At 38.8% G+C, this 16806-nt stretch overlaps 1 protein-coding gene across 2 annotated transcripts in view; it reads right to left on the reverse strand.

Moving 5' to 3' along the window:
* The window catches only part of SPIC (Spi-C transcription factor), a 51235-nt gene that overhangs the window by 12245 nt on the left and 22184 nt on the right, over positions 1 to 16806 (reverse strand). Inside the window, exons 3-5 of one of the 2 annotated variants that reach the window (XM_060164548.1) lie at positions 15127 to 15305; positions 8838 to 8940; positions 2184 to 2542 (exon numbers count right to left, since the gene is read on the reverse strand). The gene's annotated coding sequence lies outside the window, so the exon portion shown is untranslated. The remainder of the gene's footprint in view (positions 1 to 2183; positions 2543 to 8837; positions 8941 to 15126; positions 15306 to 16806) is intronic. The other variant, XM_060164549.1, reaches the window with a different exon arrangement.

Consider the following 16806-nt stretch of genomic DNA (forward strand, 5'->3'; position numbering starts at 1 on the left):
ACTTTAAAAAAAAGAAGAAAATCCATAAATCACATTTTGGGCTATAGTCCCTAATGAATATTATCAGTACATATGCTTTTAAAAGGCCATGTCAGTAACTTTCAATTAATTATGCCTCAGCTCATAAGCACCAGCACCGAAGCAAATACATACTCAGGTGAGTGTTGTACTTTGAATTAAATACTTAAATGAGACTACTCCCTTTGACTAAAATACCCCACAAAACTATCATGACTCTTAAAAGTAGCAAACCCAAAGGGAAGAAAAAAGCTTGAAAACATTATTGATCACTTCAATTGCTTAATATTTCTAGTATTGGAACAGGCAGTCAATGAGAAACACTCATTAGGCCAGAGAAGAAAATTAACTTATTACAAAGAATTTTGAAAAGCATAAACTAAACACTTACCAGGAAGACACTTCAGCCCTTTACCAAGTTGTTTCATTAATATCAGAAATAAGACAGAACTGTCAAGAGCTCACTGGCAGAGTTTCATTAAGTAGCTGTTTTTAAGGAAGTGCTACAAAAGGGGATTTTTTTTAAAAGATACAGTGCCTTCATTATTTCTATTTCATGATATGGCCAGTGGACACCAGAGGCTATTATTTTGAAGAGGCACAGAATATTTGTATCCTATGGGCCAAAAGCATTAGAACAAATCCCATGAAACCCGCCTGCCAGCGAGCATAATTTGTGGCTCCTCTGGCCTACACAGCCCCACTGGGCACCTCTGACCTGTACAACCCTTGTCCACCTTTCTTTTTCTATTACTCCTATTATTTCTCCCCTGATTCTGGAGCCTACGTTGCTTTTCTTGCCTGAACTATTAACAGCCTTCACTCTGGTCTCTTTCCTCTCAAACCGCTTTACTTCTAATGTCGTTCACTGATCGCCCTACTTCGAGATCTTAAAGGCGCAGACCCTTGCCCTGGCATTCGAGGCTCCTCATTCCAGCCTTAATCTTACTTACCACTATGCATTTAAGAGGAGGAAATGAATCCATGCTATGGTCTTCCCTTCTTACCTGGATCCAGTAACAACTCCAAAACAGGAGAAGCTTCTGGGTAGTGATCTGATTGGACATGCTTGAAGCTGCTGCACTTATAGATCAGGTCCAGTTCTCTTATTTAGCTTGAACGTTTATTTGGGATGGTTTTTGGTGGCTCTGATGGAAATTATTGGGGACTTCCTCCACCTATAATTCTTCCTTCCCAGCCCATCCATCTGCCCATTTACCTATTTTATCTTACCTGTCCATCAGAGGCCAATCTAACATTTAGGTATAGTCCAGGTGGAAATAACTTTCCTCTCTGAAGCGCAGGTAGGCAACACCCTTAAGTAACTGTAACCTTCTGTCATTTTAATAGATGTCACATTTAGCCAGGGGGAAAACCACCTAAGAATTTTTTGTAAATGTTATGGGTGGGGAGAGAGATTTTCTGTTTTGCATAGTTGGAATCTGAGCTCACCTTTGATATGGGACTATTGTTCTACACCAATTACTTTTTTGACCGAGTTTTATTATGCAAATGTAAACACACATCCCCTCTTCTGAAATGTAGATGTTTAAGTAAAAAGTGTATAAAACCAAATCGCTAATGTTGATGAGTTTTTAATCTGTACCATCGCCAGTCTACGCCCTTTTCGTGCCACTTTATTTTGTTTGCTTCATTTAGTCAACAAATATATATAAATGAGCTCTTTGCCGGACACTGTCCTGAGTCCAGGGACCACAGCCCTGAACAAGTTCTGGTGAGGAAAAATGATTTTTTTTTTAAAGCAAACTAGAGAAGTGTTATTAACAATAAGTACTGAGAAAACAGTAAGAGAACGGTCATAGTAAGTGTATACAGTCATGGTGAATGGTCACAAAAATTCTAAGGGAGTGTGTGTGAGCTGAAATCCAAGGATAAGAAAGAGTGAGCAAAAGAAAAGCAGAAATGCAGCGAAGCACCTCTAGTCAGAAGAAACAACAGACGCCAAGAGCCTTAGGCGGAAACGAGTTTGGTTTATTCAAGGCACAAACCAGAAAGCCAGTGCAGCTGAAGCAAGATGAGTGTGGGGTCCAAGAGGCAAAGTTAGAGAGGAAGGAGGGAGGATCCAGATCAATCCACACATCAAGCCAAAAAATAATATAAAACTTTTTCAAAAGAATCTAAACATCACATATGATAGTAGTTACCTCCTTAGCTCCATTTCACAGATGAAGAATCTAAACCGAGGATCAAAGACATTTCATGATTTTTTTTTCTAAGGTGCAATTGCTAGTGAGAAATGGGCTGGGCTGGGTCCAGATTTAGGCCCAAATGACTTCATGCACACGCTCTCAACCACGTTGGAGCGCTATGTCCGCAGATTAGGTTCCATTGGACTAGGGTTCTTAGTCCCGACGGCAGACTTCATAGCACCCGGCAGATTCTCATAGTAGTACAAGCTTGTTATGTATTTGAAATCAATGGGAAAAAGTCAATTTTCTAAGCCAACATTTTCCCCAACAGGTGTCTCCAAAGTTTTATTCTGCAAGATATAAATAAATGGACCCTGAAAAAGAGTTGAGCAAAACCAATGAGCACATGATGTTTTGGGGGCACAATTCTATATTACAGATGAAAAATAAAAATGCAGTTTTGAGTTCTTTGTAAAGATAAAGTATGAAAATGCTTTCAGCAACTTAAAAAAGAAATGATACACTGTCCTTTTAGCATTCTAGAGAGTAAGGCTCCTATTCCTTGAGAACCTGATGAAAGCTATGATGAGCTCTTTCTCCAGGAAAATGCCATCAGCACATTTTCAGGCAAACTCTCAGTCAGGCCAATAGAGCCCAGTTTAGGAACTCCTACTGTATTGTAAATAATTTCAAAGCCTTCTTATCTAAGGACTGCTTCTTGAGACACTTGTACCCAATACACACACAAAGCATCTTTTTAGGGGTGGTCATTAGTGTTTCTGTTCACTCTAGAAATGAGCTGAGTAACAAGAGCTCTACAGAGAGGATCCCTGATCAACAGATTCTTTTTTGCAGAAGTTCATTGTCCTCAGTGGCAACTGATATTATTTTAGAAAATTGTAAGCAAGAGATGTGGTGGAGTCTACATCCTATGGTGCCAAGCTTCAGGTGGAAAATTGCTTTTTCTGAGAATAGAGAACTTCAGAACCCAAGAAAAGGAGACTAAATTCAAGCTCTTATCTTTCTTTGCAGTTTCTATTTAAATAATTCGATTCCGGGTTTCCCTGGTGGCGCAGTGGTTGGGAGTCTGCCTGCCGATGCAGGAGACGCGGGTTTGTGCCCCGGTCCGGGAAAATCCCACATGCCGCGGAGCGGCTGGGCCCGTGAGCCATGGCCGCTGAGCCTGCGTGTCCGGAGCCTGTGCTCCGCAACGGGAGAGGCCACAACAGTGAGAGGCCCGTGTACCGCAAAAAAAAAAAATAATAATAATAATTTGATTCCTTAAGGGACTTAAGAAGTGGGTCTTAATCTTAGTAAGACCTCTGAAAACCTAATAAACAAATAATTTTGCAAGACCGGGAAGAAGGTGCTAGAAAATTTGTTATGTCTCAGTAGAATTCATAGAACCGTAGGTTATGAGACAAATCGCTAATCCTCACCCTCATTTTAATAATAACTTCTACTAGATTACTCTTTGAAATTTATTGAGACTTGTTTTGTGGCCCAATATAGGGCCTATCTTGTTCCATTTGCACTTGAAAGAATATGTGTTTTATAGTTATTATATGTAGTGCTGGATAAATGTCAATTCGATCAAGTTGGTTGATAATGTTATTCAAATCATCCATATCCTTACTGATTATTTTCTCTGCATTTTTTTTTTTTTTTTTTTTTTTGCGGTACACGGGCCTCTCACTGTTGTGGAGCACAGGCTCCGGACGCGCAGGCTCAGCGGCCACGGCTCACGGGCCTAGCTGCTCCGCGGCATGTGGAATCTTCCCGGATCGGGGCACGAACACGTGTCCCCTGCATCGGCAGGCGGACCTTAAACCACTGCGCCACCAGGGAAGCCCTTCTCTGCATTTTCTATCGATTACAGAGATTACAAAGAGGAATGTCAAACTATAGTTGTGGATTTGTCTATTTCTCCCTTTAATTCTGTCAATTTTTGATTTCATGTATTTTGAAGCTCTATTATTAGATGCAGACTCATTTAGAACTGTTATGTGTTCCTGATGAATTGAGCCTTTTATCATTATAAAATTTCTCTCTTTCTTTTTTGCAATCCTTTCTGGTAGTCCTTGAAGTCTGCTTTGATAGTAACCACACTAGCTTTCTTATCCTTTTCACTTTCAACATGTTCTCTTTATCTGTCTTTATATTTAAAGTATGTCTCTTTAAAGCAGCATAGAGTTGGGTGCTGCTTTTTACCTAGTCTGATGATCTCTGCCTTTTTAGTGTTCAGTCCAATTTAGTAATTACTGATATAGTTAGGATTAAATCTACCATCTTGCTATTTGTTTTCTATTTGTTCTGTTTATTTTTTGTTCCTTTGTTCTTCCTTCCCTGCTTTCTTTTGGATTAAATAAGTATTTTATTATTTCATTATATTTCCTTCATTAGCTCTTTATAATGTCATGGTAAATAACGGTATGACATACTTCTGTAATTTATCTTTAGCGGTTACAATATGCATTCTTCATTTATCAAGTCTACCACTATTATACCACGTCATGTATAAGAAACTGTTATACCACTTCATAATGTAAGAAACTTACCACAGTATAATTCCATTTACATCCCCTCCTATCCTTTGTGCTACTCCTGTCACATATTTACTTCTACATAGGCCAGCATAATAGATTATTTAACCCTCACAATAATGCCCTGGGTTCCAACTGTGGCTCCATTGCACCTATCTGTGTAAACTTGGACAAGTTATTTAACCTCCCAGTTTCCTCTATAAAGTGTAGATAATGATTTTACTTACCACATAGAGTTATTGTGAAAATCTGAGTGAATTCATGTCATGTACTTTGGACAGCCCAAGCATTTAATAAATGTTGAACGAACGTTAGGTCCTGCTTTATAATTATCGCTGTATTGCAGATGAAGTAACAAAGCCTCAAGGGAAGTTAAATGACTTAAGATCACACAGTGAGTGATAGAAATGAAGGCTTTCAAACCAGTTCTACCTGACTCCAACCAAAGCCTTTTAACCATTCAACCAGAATTTGCTTCCTTATCTATGGAGTAAGACTGAGAACAAGCATGAGAACGAGAATTCGCTAATGGCCTTATGTCAAAGGGCTCTTGAGAGGTTTTACTGAGATAGCATAGGAACAGAGTAGTAAACACACCCGATGGTAGCTATTAATCACAAAACTGCTCCTATTTACCACACCTGGGACCCTCACCACACCTGGGACCTTCACCACACCTGAGACCTGCAGCCACCTGGCAAGTGGCAGAGCCAGGACTCAAACCCAGGTCTTTCCTGCCATATCTGGTGCCTCTTCCCAACAACCAGGTTGTGTAAAAATTCTCCATAACAACATGGTAAATCAACTATACTCCAATAAAATTTTTTTCAATAAAACTTTTTTAAAAATTAAAAAAAAATAGGCAAAGGCAAGAAAACGAATTCTCCATAGGCTCTAGTATTTACTGTAATTACTGTAATAGCTCCCACCACTGCTCACACCAATGGAGGAAACTCCTCTGACACAGGACTGGTAAAAAAAAGCCACCCAGCTCCACAGAGAGGCGGGGAGCCAGCAGATTTACTCTCCTGGTTTCTGTGGAGGCGCTGAAGGAGTGCTGGTTTGTTAGTCCTGTGTTCAGAGCCATGACAGAGCCTGTGCAAGGGCTGTCTCTAGTCCTAAAACAGCTAAGTTCTGACAACCCACTGGTGTACCTGCTGCATTCTAGGCAGGCAGCGGTGAGCTAACCCATTGTGAAATTTGTATACATCTTTATCTGGAACCCCAAGAGCAAGAATGCCTCTCCACTTCAGCCCTTCCAGCCTCAGAAGCTTCTGAACCTAAACCATTCACTGGCCTGGGAAAGGGAAGAGGAATGTCTCCTCCCTCTTACTGGGGTCATCATGCATATTTTCACTTTCTAGTTCACTAAGAAGACAGGCTTGCAAGTGATTCTGCTTCATCTCCAGGCCCTTTTGGCTAGGATTTTTTTTTTCCTAGCGATTTGTGAGTGGCAATTCCCTATGTTTTAACAAAATCGGTTAGCAGGGCAGATATCTTTCATTATGGAGAAGCGGCATCCCATTCCCACAGAAGTTAACTGGGTAGGGAACTGATAGGGACGGGGTGGGGAGGGGATTCTCTGAGCTCAGAATAGTTTGGGAAACTGACACATTAATGGGATCCCAAGTTACAGCTGTGTGCCTATAACAGCCTAGACGTTTCTGGTTCCTGTTACTAATCGTCATGATATTTACAGCTTCTCTGTATTTAACTTTTATCAGATAACTACAATTAGCAATGAAAATACTCATTAAAAGAGAAATCTGTAGAGTGCCTTTGGTATGGTTAGAAAAGAGAGAAACTTTTCAAAGACTTTCTTCAAGGGGTTCTCAGTACTGTTTTGCTCCAGTTTTTTACAACTTTCCTATAATCTTCATTATAACAACCACGATAATATAACCTTATACTTTCATAAGATTCTGTCATTTCCAGCATTATCTCTGCTATAGTACCTTGCCAACTTTGGGGGGCAGGTGGAGGGAGCAAATCTTACATGTCTTTTGCTTTCCCAAAGCAGGTGGTAAAACACTATAACACAACATAGGGCTTCAGTGGAGGTTGGATGGGTGAACGAGTACATTGTATCACTGAACTCTCACAACCGCCCATAACGCTGGCAGGGCAGGTGTTATTCCCATTTTGCCGGTAGGGAAACTGCTGCCCAGGGAGATCAGAGGTCACTCAGTGAGTGAGTAGTGAGTGAATGTTAGGTTTAGAATTGGGATCTCCTTGTTCTCAATTCAGCTTTTCAGATATCGTCTCTGTGGAACATTGGCAGATACCAACTAACTTTTTTTTTTTTTTTTTTTTCCGGTACGCGGGCCTCTCACTGTTGTGGCCTCTCCCGTTGCGGAGCACAGGCTCCGGACGCGCAGGCTCAGCGGCCATGGCTCACGGGCGCAGCCGCTCCGCGGCATGTGAGATCTTCCCGGACCGGGGCACGAACCCGCGTCCCCTGCATCGGCAGGCGGACTCTCAACCACTGCGCCACCAGGGAAGCCCTGTGGTGGCTTCTCTTGTTGCGGAGCACGAGCTCTAGGCGTGCGGGCTTCAGTAGTTGTGGCTTGCAGGCTTAGTCGCTCCGTGGCATGTGGGATCTTCCCAGACCAGGGCTCGAACCCGTGTCCCCTGCACTGGCGGGCGGATTCTTAACCATTGCACCACCAAGGAAGCCCCACAAATCCATCAACTTTGACAGAAGGTTTTGTTCTGTTTTTAATGCTGTGGTTGAGATGAACAAAAATTAAGAAGTCTGACAATACTAACTAAATGAAGAAGATGTGAATCAGTGGGAATTCTTCACATTACTGGTAGGAGTCTAAACTGGGACAATCATTTAGGAAAATAACTAGTTATTAGGAGTATACACAAGAGATACTTTTGTACATGAATGCCAGGATATATGTAGAAAGATGTTAGCAGCCGTGTTAATAATGGAAAATCTCTGCAAACAACTCATCTCTCTCTCTTTCTCTTTCTCTCTCTCTCTCTCTATACACACACACACACACACACACACACACACACACACACACGCAGGATAGATAAATAATACATAGATATATACATATATACACACTGACAAGAGAATGAATAAATTGAGGTGTGTTCACATAATGGAATAATATACAAAAGTGAAAATGCAATAACACAGAAGAATCTTGAACACATAAAGTTCAGTGAAAAAATAAAACCCAGAAAAGCACTTAGAATATGACAGGATTTTTACAAGTTTCAAAAATAAACAACTAAACAATATATTTTTAATCAGCTTTTCTTTTCTTTGTTTCTATTTATCACCTATGTATCTATGTATCTTTCTATCTATCTATCTTTATATGGTGTGTGTGTAAATCAAGTGAATAATAAACACAAACTTAAAGACAGTGAATACTCCCGGGACGGGGCAAGCAGGGAGATGGTCTAGGGAGTAACACACCATTTATTTAAAATGTTTTAGTTTTTGGACCAGGGGATGGTTCATTAAAGTAAAAGCATACATATGCTTTTATGTGTTTCAAATAACAAAGTAAAATAGTAAACAATAGACAAAGAGAACAAGGGATTACAGAAAGGTTATCTAACAAAGTAAATGAAATTCCAAAAAAGAAAATTCTAAGGAAACAATTTTGCTTCGGGCAATGAAAACACTCATCAGTCAGTGTTATAAAATTACATTTTTATCTTTTTAATTAAAAAACGTTTTTTAATTTTTAAAGTTTTTTGGCTGTGCTGCGTGGCTTCTGAGAGCTTAGTTCCCTAACCAGGGATCGAATCTGTGCCCCCTGCTTTGGAAGCATGGAGTCTTAACCACTGGACCACCAGGGAATTTCCCCAAATTACATTTTTAATTCTATTAAAACTCCTGCATGATTTAAATATAATCTATAAATTTATGACAGAAATAAAGACGTATGGCAGTAATAAAGATGTATAAAATTTAGAAAACCAGTTCTGTCCTTTTCACCTCAGCCTCCAATCAATTCCTAGCGTTATTTCTTACTTGAAGCCCTAAACTCAAATGGGAATAATTTTGCCATCAGATAACACAATACCTCACATATGAACCCCAGATTCATGTTTCTTGGCATGCTACTTTGGAAAAATATAAAAGCAGACCCACCTGGTTTTAAATACATTTAGTAAGGCACCTTATTTTGTTTAATGAGAAACCAAAGAGCTCGGTTATTTTTCTTTTGCGTTCATGGTGTGAATTCCCAAGGTTTCTGTGGAAAAGAGGAAGTTAAGATTCAGATTCTAGTTGTCAGATCTGCAGTACTAGATGCTACTGTGCCAGAATGTTCATGAATTTGAGAGGATCATTATCAGTTGAGGTCCAAGTGAGAGTCTCCAGGAACTTGGAAAAGGGAAAATCTTGCGCCCATTAGGTGAAACAGCAAGAAGAATAAAACCAACCTCAAAGTCTCCTGAAGGAGACGGGCAAGGAGGAATATCCAAAAGGAGAATGAGTCATTCAGACGGGAGGGCTGCTACTGAAGGAACAGCCTATTCTAGAACAATCCAAGACATATCCAGAAGGAGAAGTAATCCGCTTCTGGGCAAAAGAATCGATATTGTGGTGATAGATGCAGGGCGTGGTAGCACATGAGTATCAGAATACTGCAGGAATCTCTAAGACCATCTTTATCGTGAGTGCAGAGCCAGATTAAGGGTGGGCCAGGCAGAACGACAACCTACAATATCTAAATCTAAAATAAGACCACAAATATACAGAGGTAAGGGAAATGTTTTTGGTTTTATTTGTTTTTCTGGTTTTCAGCAAAATCTTTTATTTACCTCCTGTTCCCCAACTACGTCACATGAACACAGGTAGCCAGGTACCTTTGTAAACGTAGAGCACTCAGTATGAATAGAAATCATGCACCTCAGTGATTTTTTAACAAGAAACTTAATGAGTAAAAAGACTTCAGGTGTGTTTGAAATGTCTGCCCTTTACTGTATTCCAATCACTGAATATTATCTGTGTCGAAATTTTACTCAAATGTAGACACGTTTTTTGTTTTTTTTGTTTTTGGCCTCACTGCGCAGCTTGCAGGATCTCAGTTCCTCAACCAAAGATTGAACCCGGGCCCCCAGCAGTGAAAGCACAGAGTCCTAACCACTGGACCACCAGGGAACTCCCTAGACACTTTTTCTTTGCACACTTGCTAGTAACTACCTAGTGTGTTTCAGATCGTGTTTACTTCTGACAGTTGTTCTTCCCAGAAGCTGCTGGTCTTCTTGAGGACGGGATTGTAAGTAGTTGGGAAAAAAGGTTTAATAAACTGTGGGCTAGAGGTGAGAAGTGAGACCTCTGAGACACACCCTCTTGTATCCATGGAGGTCTCAGAGCTGCCTTGATTTATTCCTTCAAATAGATGCTGTTCTAGATGCCAGGATACATCAGTGGACAAAGAAAAAATTCCTGTCTTTGTAGCATTTCTGCAGGGGGAGACAGATAATAAACATGGGCATGATGACTAAGTAAATTACATAGCATAGTAGACAATAAGTAGTTTATGAAAAAAGGAAAGCTGAGTAGAGTAAGGAGAAGCAGGAAGGGGGGGAGAGGTTCCCCTTTTAAATAGGCTCATCAGCCATGCCATATTACGATGGTAGCATTTGTGTCAAGACTGGAGGGAGATGAGGAAGTGAACCGCTCAGCAGCCAGTGAGACAGCAGGTCAAGGGCTGAAAGACAGGTTAGGACCAAGGGCTTCTTGAAGGAGGGAGAGTCACACTTAATTACTGGGATTATATTGGTTGCTTGGGGACACTGAAGAAAGTCATCTTTATTCCACCTTTCTTGCACTCAGAACTCACTCCTAAATGTCACATTACTATTTCAGGCATATCGATTTGAGTGTGCACAAAATTGATATGCCTACTCAGGCTGCCCACTTGTTTCTCTCTCTTCTGATGCCATTAAACATTCAGAGCAGCTTGCTGTGGTGGCGGAGGCATAAGTTTTCCCTCTAGCTTTGGATTGAGAGCTCGTAAGCTTCTACACTGCAACTGAGTCAAAATTGGAAGTGAAATTACACTGCTTGGAATTTTAGCCCAGTGTGTAGCTATCATTTTAATCCCCAAAATTGGATTTAGGGAATCTAAGTTGCAAATGCCCTGTGGCACTTTTAGATAGAAGATAACACAATGGCTTCTACATGGTTACTTCTACAGTGTTTCAAATATCATGCCCACAGGTATTAAAAAATCATTAAGCCCCTAAGGAGATTAGGCAATTTGAAGGGAAATAAGTAGTAACAACAGAATATAGAGGTAGCCACACCCCGGGGCTTCTGATATTGGGGTTGTCAGCCACAGGCTTTAAAATAATTATGTTTGATAGTGTTTAAGGAGATAAAACACAAGATTGAAAATCTCAGCAGAGAACTGGAAATTATTATTTTTGTTAATAGCAGACGTTAGGGGCATGACAGATGTGAAGAAAAAACCAAATAGAAATTCTAAAACTGAAAAATGCAATAACCTAAAATAAGAACTGAGTACATCCATTCATGTCTTCTATATTCGATAAAATACAACAAACCAAAATAATTTTGTTGACCTTTTCAAAAAAGTTTGACCTTGTTGATTCTATTGTATGCTGCTTTTCTTCTATTCATCCTCACCTTTATTATCTCCTTCCTTTCATTCTCTTTGGATTGATTCCATGTTCCTTTTCTAATCTCTTATTTGAGATACATGTCTTTAATGTTTGTTTGTTTGTGTGTGTTTTTTAACTAATGTGAGCATATAAGGCTAAAAGTAGCATTTTTGCTCTATCCCACAAGTATTCTTTTTTCTTTTTTTTTTGTTTTTGTTTCATTTTTTTTTCTATTCTACAAGTTTTGATGCAGAGGGCTTTTACTATCATTCTGTTCCAATTATTTATTAACTTTTCATTATTATTTCTTTGTTACCCTGGAGTTAATGTTTTTGATTTCTAAATACAATATCTTAAGGGCTTTTAATTTTTTAAAAAAATAAATTTATTTATTTTTGGCTGTGTTGGGTCTTCATTGCTGCACGTGGCCTTTCTCTAGTTGCAGTGAACGGGGGCTACTCTTTGTTGTGGTCCACTGGCTTCTCATTGTTGTGGCCTTTCTTGTTGCAGAGCATGGACTTTAGGCACATGGGCTTCAGTAGTTGTGGCACATGGGCTCAGTAGTTGCAGCACGCGGACTTAGTTGCTCCACGGCATGTGGGATCTTCCCAGACTGGGGGTCAAACCCACGTTCCCTGCATTGGCAGGTGCATTGTTAAACACTGCGCTACCAGGGAAGTCCTTTTAATATGTTTTTTGTTATTAATTTTTAACCCTGAGACCATGTTCTCTAATCATTCACTATTGAGTTAAAAATTAGTAACAAAAACAGAACCCGACAAACTTTCTCTGTAAAAGGCCAGGTAGTAAATATTTTAGGCTTTGCAAAACAATGTATAGTTTCTGTGGCATACCCTTTTTTTTTTTTTTTTTTTTTGGCCACACTGAGCGGCTTGTGGGAATCTTAGTTCCCTGACCAAGGATCTAACCCCGGGCCTAACCACGGGATCACCAGGGAATTCCCTTCTGTGGTATATTTTTTAATGGAATGTTATGTACCCATTACAATGACTCATTTTTAAAATATCAATATGGAACTCTAAGCTACATTATAAAATAAGAAATGCAAGATGCTAGTGTATATATGATAATTCAATTTATATTTTAAAGGCTATGTTAAATATTATACGTACTTACATATGCATGGAATATCCTAGAAGGATACATAGGAAATTGTTAAAAATGAGCATCTCTGGGGAAAACTAGGGTTTGGGTACCAAAGATGGGAGACTTACTTTTCACTATATACTTTTTGGTATTCTGAATTTCTTTTTTACAATTTGTATTACCTAGTTAAAAAAGTATAAAACCTTTTAAAAATTATAGGCTGGCATTTTATCATACAACACTTTTTTTTTTTTTTTTTTTGCGGTACGCTGGCCTCTCATCATTGTGGCCTCTCCCGTTGCAGAGAACAGGTTCTGGACGTGCAGGCTCAGCGGCCATGGCTCACGGGCCCAGCCGCTCTGCGGCATGTGGGATCTTCCCGGACCGGGGCACGAACCCGTGTCCCCTGCATCGGCAGGCGGATTCTCAACCACTGTGCCACCGGGGAAGCCCCTAGAACTTGAACTTTTAATATAGCAACTAGGATTGCTATTGTTCTTAGTTCATAGTTCAAGGTAGCCAGCTTTATTTATTTTTGCTCCTACATGCTATAGACTAGAAATATATTACCAGAAAGAAAAAAGAAAATTGTGTGCCAAAGTGGTTTAGAAACCGAAAGTCAGAATTTAATCTCTACATTAAGCTGAATATTGGGGAGGTATACACTCAGAAATTAAATTGTGAAAACATTAAAACACACACACACACACACACACGATATTGACAATTTTCTAAAAAGATAAAAATTGCCTATACTGATAAAAAAAGTTTTTTAACCATTCTTAATAATTTCTCCTTATTTATTGTTCTATCCCTGTTATAGACAGCATCTTCAAACATTTCCTAAAGTTTATCACAAGTTAAATATTACGTTGACATTTTTAATATTAGTCTTCCTGTTCCACCATTATAATACTTTTGAAAATCTTCAATATTTTTATTTCACTTTTTCAATCATTTTCACACATCCCAATAACTTCTTTCTTAATTTCAGTCATCACTGTTTCCATTTCTTTTATTATTTTTTTTCAGATCAAGATCTGTAATTCTTTTGCATCTGTGATTCAATGCCCATCCTACCATAAAAGGCCTCTTTAACTGTTCACTTCTGTGTTATATTCAGTTCAGTTTTTTAAAAAACTCAGTGTTATTGAGGTACACTAAAAGATAAACTGAGGCACATTAAAATTTACAAGAGTTTATTTGAGCAAACATCAATTTCCAACATGAAAGTGGTTAGAAAATTGTTAGGAGCACCCTACCAACAGGAGCTAAGAGAAAGGTTCTTGTGGAACAGACAAGGAAGCAAAGCAAGAAAGTTATTTGATTGGCTGTAGCTTAAGCATTTGCTTGTTTTGGGGGAGGCTAGTTGCCTGTTTGTGATTGGTTGTTCTTAAATCTTGTCTTCTTGGATATGAGAGCATTTCCAACTGATTCTGGCTTAAGTTTTGGTTTGCTTATGGAGGCTACCAAGGCATTAGAGCCACCTCAGCATAAAATAGTCTTTTTGTTTAGCTACTTTAACAGATATAATTTACGGTCAATAAAATTTACCCATTTCAATATATAGCTCTATTTAATATTGTACTAGAGGTCCTAACAATTGTAATAAGGCAAGAAAGAGGAATAAAAAAATGTATAGACTGAAAAGGAAGAAGTAAAATTGTCTTTATTTGAAGATGATATGATCAGGGAATTCCCTGGCAGTCCAGTGGTTAGGACTACTAGGTTAGCTTTTACTGCCTAGGGCCTGGGTTCAATCCCTGGTCAGGGAACTAAGATCCTGCAAGTTGTGCATCTCGGCCAAAAAAAAAAATGAAGATGATATGATCAGCTATTTATACAATTCTAAGAAATCCACTAAAAAACTGCTGGTTCTAGGAAATGAATTTAGCAAGGTTGCAGAATATGAGATTAATATACAAAAATCAATTGTATTTCTATATATTGACAAGAAACTATTGGACATTAAAATTTTTTAAATATCATTTATAGGGACTTCCCTGGTGGCACAGCGGTTAAGAATCCACCTGCCAGTGCAGGGGACACAGGTTCGAGCCCTGGTCCACAAAGATCCCACATGCCATGGAGCAACTAAGCCCGTGCACCACAACTACTGAGCCTGTGCTCTAGAGCCTTGCTCCACAACAAGAGAAGCTACTGCAATGAGAAGCCCGCACACCACAAGAAAGAGTAGTCCCCACTCGCCTCAACTAGAGAAAGCTCGTGCGCGGCATCAAAGACCCAACGCAGCCAAAGTAAATAAATAAATAGATTTATAATAAAAAAATCATTTATAATAGCATTTTAAAAACATAAAATACTTAAGGGTAAATATGTGTAAGACCTGAATACTGAAGACATTCTTGAGAGAAATTAAAGAGGACCTAAATAAGTGGAGAGTTATACAACGTTCATCGATTAGAAGACAATATTGTTAAGGTATCAAATCTCTCAAATTTAATTATAGAGTCCAGACAATGCTAATCAAAATTTCAGCACATGACTTGTAGAAATTGACAAGCTGATTATAAAATTTATATGGAAGTCCAAAAAATCTAAAAGAAAACAATTTTTCAACAGAAGAACTTTTGTTAGAGGCATCATAAAACTACAGTAATCAATATCATAGTGTGATATTGGCATAAGAATAGGCACAGATCAATGGAACAGAATAGAGAGTCCAAAAACAGACTTACACTTGTATGGTTGATTATTTCTTTAAAAATGAAGCTGGGGGCTTCCCTCGTGGCACATTGGTTGAGAGTCCGCCTGCCGATGCAGGGACACGGGTTCGTGTCCCGATCCGGGAAGATCCCACATGTTGCAGAGCCGCTGGGCCCGTGAGCCATGGCTGCTGAGCCTGCGCGTCCGGAGCCTTAAAAAAAAAAAAAGTAAAAATGAAGCTGGAATAATTTGCTATCCAGATGGGAAAAAAGTGAACCCTGATCTTTGCCTCGTAACATATACAGAAATTAGTTGATTAGTTGATTCAAAGATTTGAAGAGGTAAAACTATAAAACTTCAATAAGAAAGCATAAGAGAAAAATTTAATGCCCTTGTGTTAGGCAAAACAAAAAAAAATTTTTTTTGGCTGTGCCGTGTGGCATGCGGGATCTTCCCTAACCAGGGATCAAACCCACAACCCCTGCAGTGGAAGCACGGAGTCTTAGCCACTGAACCACCAGGCAAGCCCAAAAATTTCTAAAATAGGACACAAAACACACAAAACCTAAAAGAATAAGAATTGATAAGTTGAACTTCATCAAAATTTAAACCTTGGCTCTTCAACACCCATGAATAAAATTAAAAGCCAAGCCACAAACTGGGAGAATACATATGCAAAACTTATTTCTGATAAAAGTCTTATAGCTAGAACATTAAAAAATTCTAAAACTCAATAATAAGACTAAAATCCAAGTTAAAAAGGGGACAAAATAAAATAAAATAAAATAAGGGGACAAAATTTTTGAACACACATTTCACTAAAGAAAATATATGAACGATAAACATGAAATGATGCTCACCAGCATCCTTGTCGTTGGAGAAATGCAAATTAAAACCACAATGAGCTACATCTACAGGTATACTAGAATGGCTATGATTAAGAGGATTGAAAATTACCAAATGTTAGCAATGATATGCAGCAATCGGAACTCTCATATATTGCTGGTGGGAATGTAAAATGGTATAGCCATTTGGAAAGTAATTTGTTAGTTTCTTATAAAGTTGAACATGCACCTCCTGTTATGACCCAACCATTCCACTCCTAGATATTTGCCTGAGAGAAATGAAAACATGTTCACACAAACACTTGTATGAAAATGATCATTGCAGCTTTATTCATAATAGCCCCAAATCGGAAATAACCCAAATTTCTGTCACTCATGAATGAATAAACAAATTGCCGTAGAGCCATGCAATGGAATTTTACTCAGGAGAAAAAGGAACAAATTATTGATATACACACGTTCAACATGGATAAATCTCAAAAGCTTTATGCTAAGTGAAAGAATCCAGACACAAAAGACTACAAACTTTAAGATTCAATTTTTATGAAATTCCAGAACAGGCAAAACGATAGTGTCAGAGTCCAGATCAACAACTGTCTAGGGTTGGGGAGACTGGGAGAAGGGACTGGCTGCAAAGGAGCACAAGGAAAATTTGAGGGGAGGGGGGTTATGGAAATGTTCTATATTGTGATTGTGGTGATGGTTACATAACTGTATACATTTGAACCAATAATAATCAGAAGATATAATGAACAACTTTATGTCCATAATTTAAAATTTATATGAAATGGGCAAATTCTTTGAAAAACACAACTTACTGAGGTGACATCAATAGGAGGGTTTTTCTAAACTAAGTACATTTGTGAA

This window comes from Lagenorhynchus albirostris, chromosome 11, assembly GCF_949774975.1.
Source record: "Lagenorhynchus albirostris chromosome 11, mLagAlb1.1, whole genome shotgun sequence".
NCBI classification, from domain to species: domain Eukaryota; kingdom Metazoa; phylum Chordata; class Mammalia; order Artiodactyla; family Delphinidae; genus Lagenorhynchus; species Lagenorhynchus albirostris.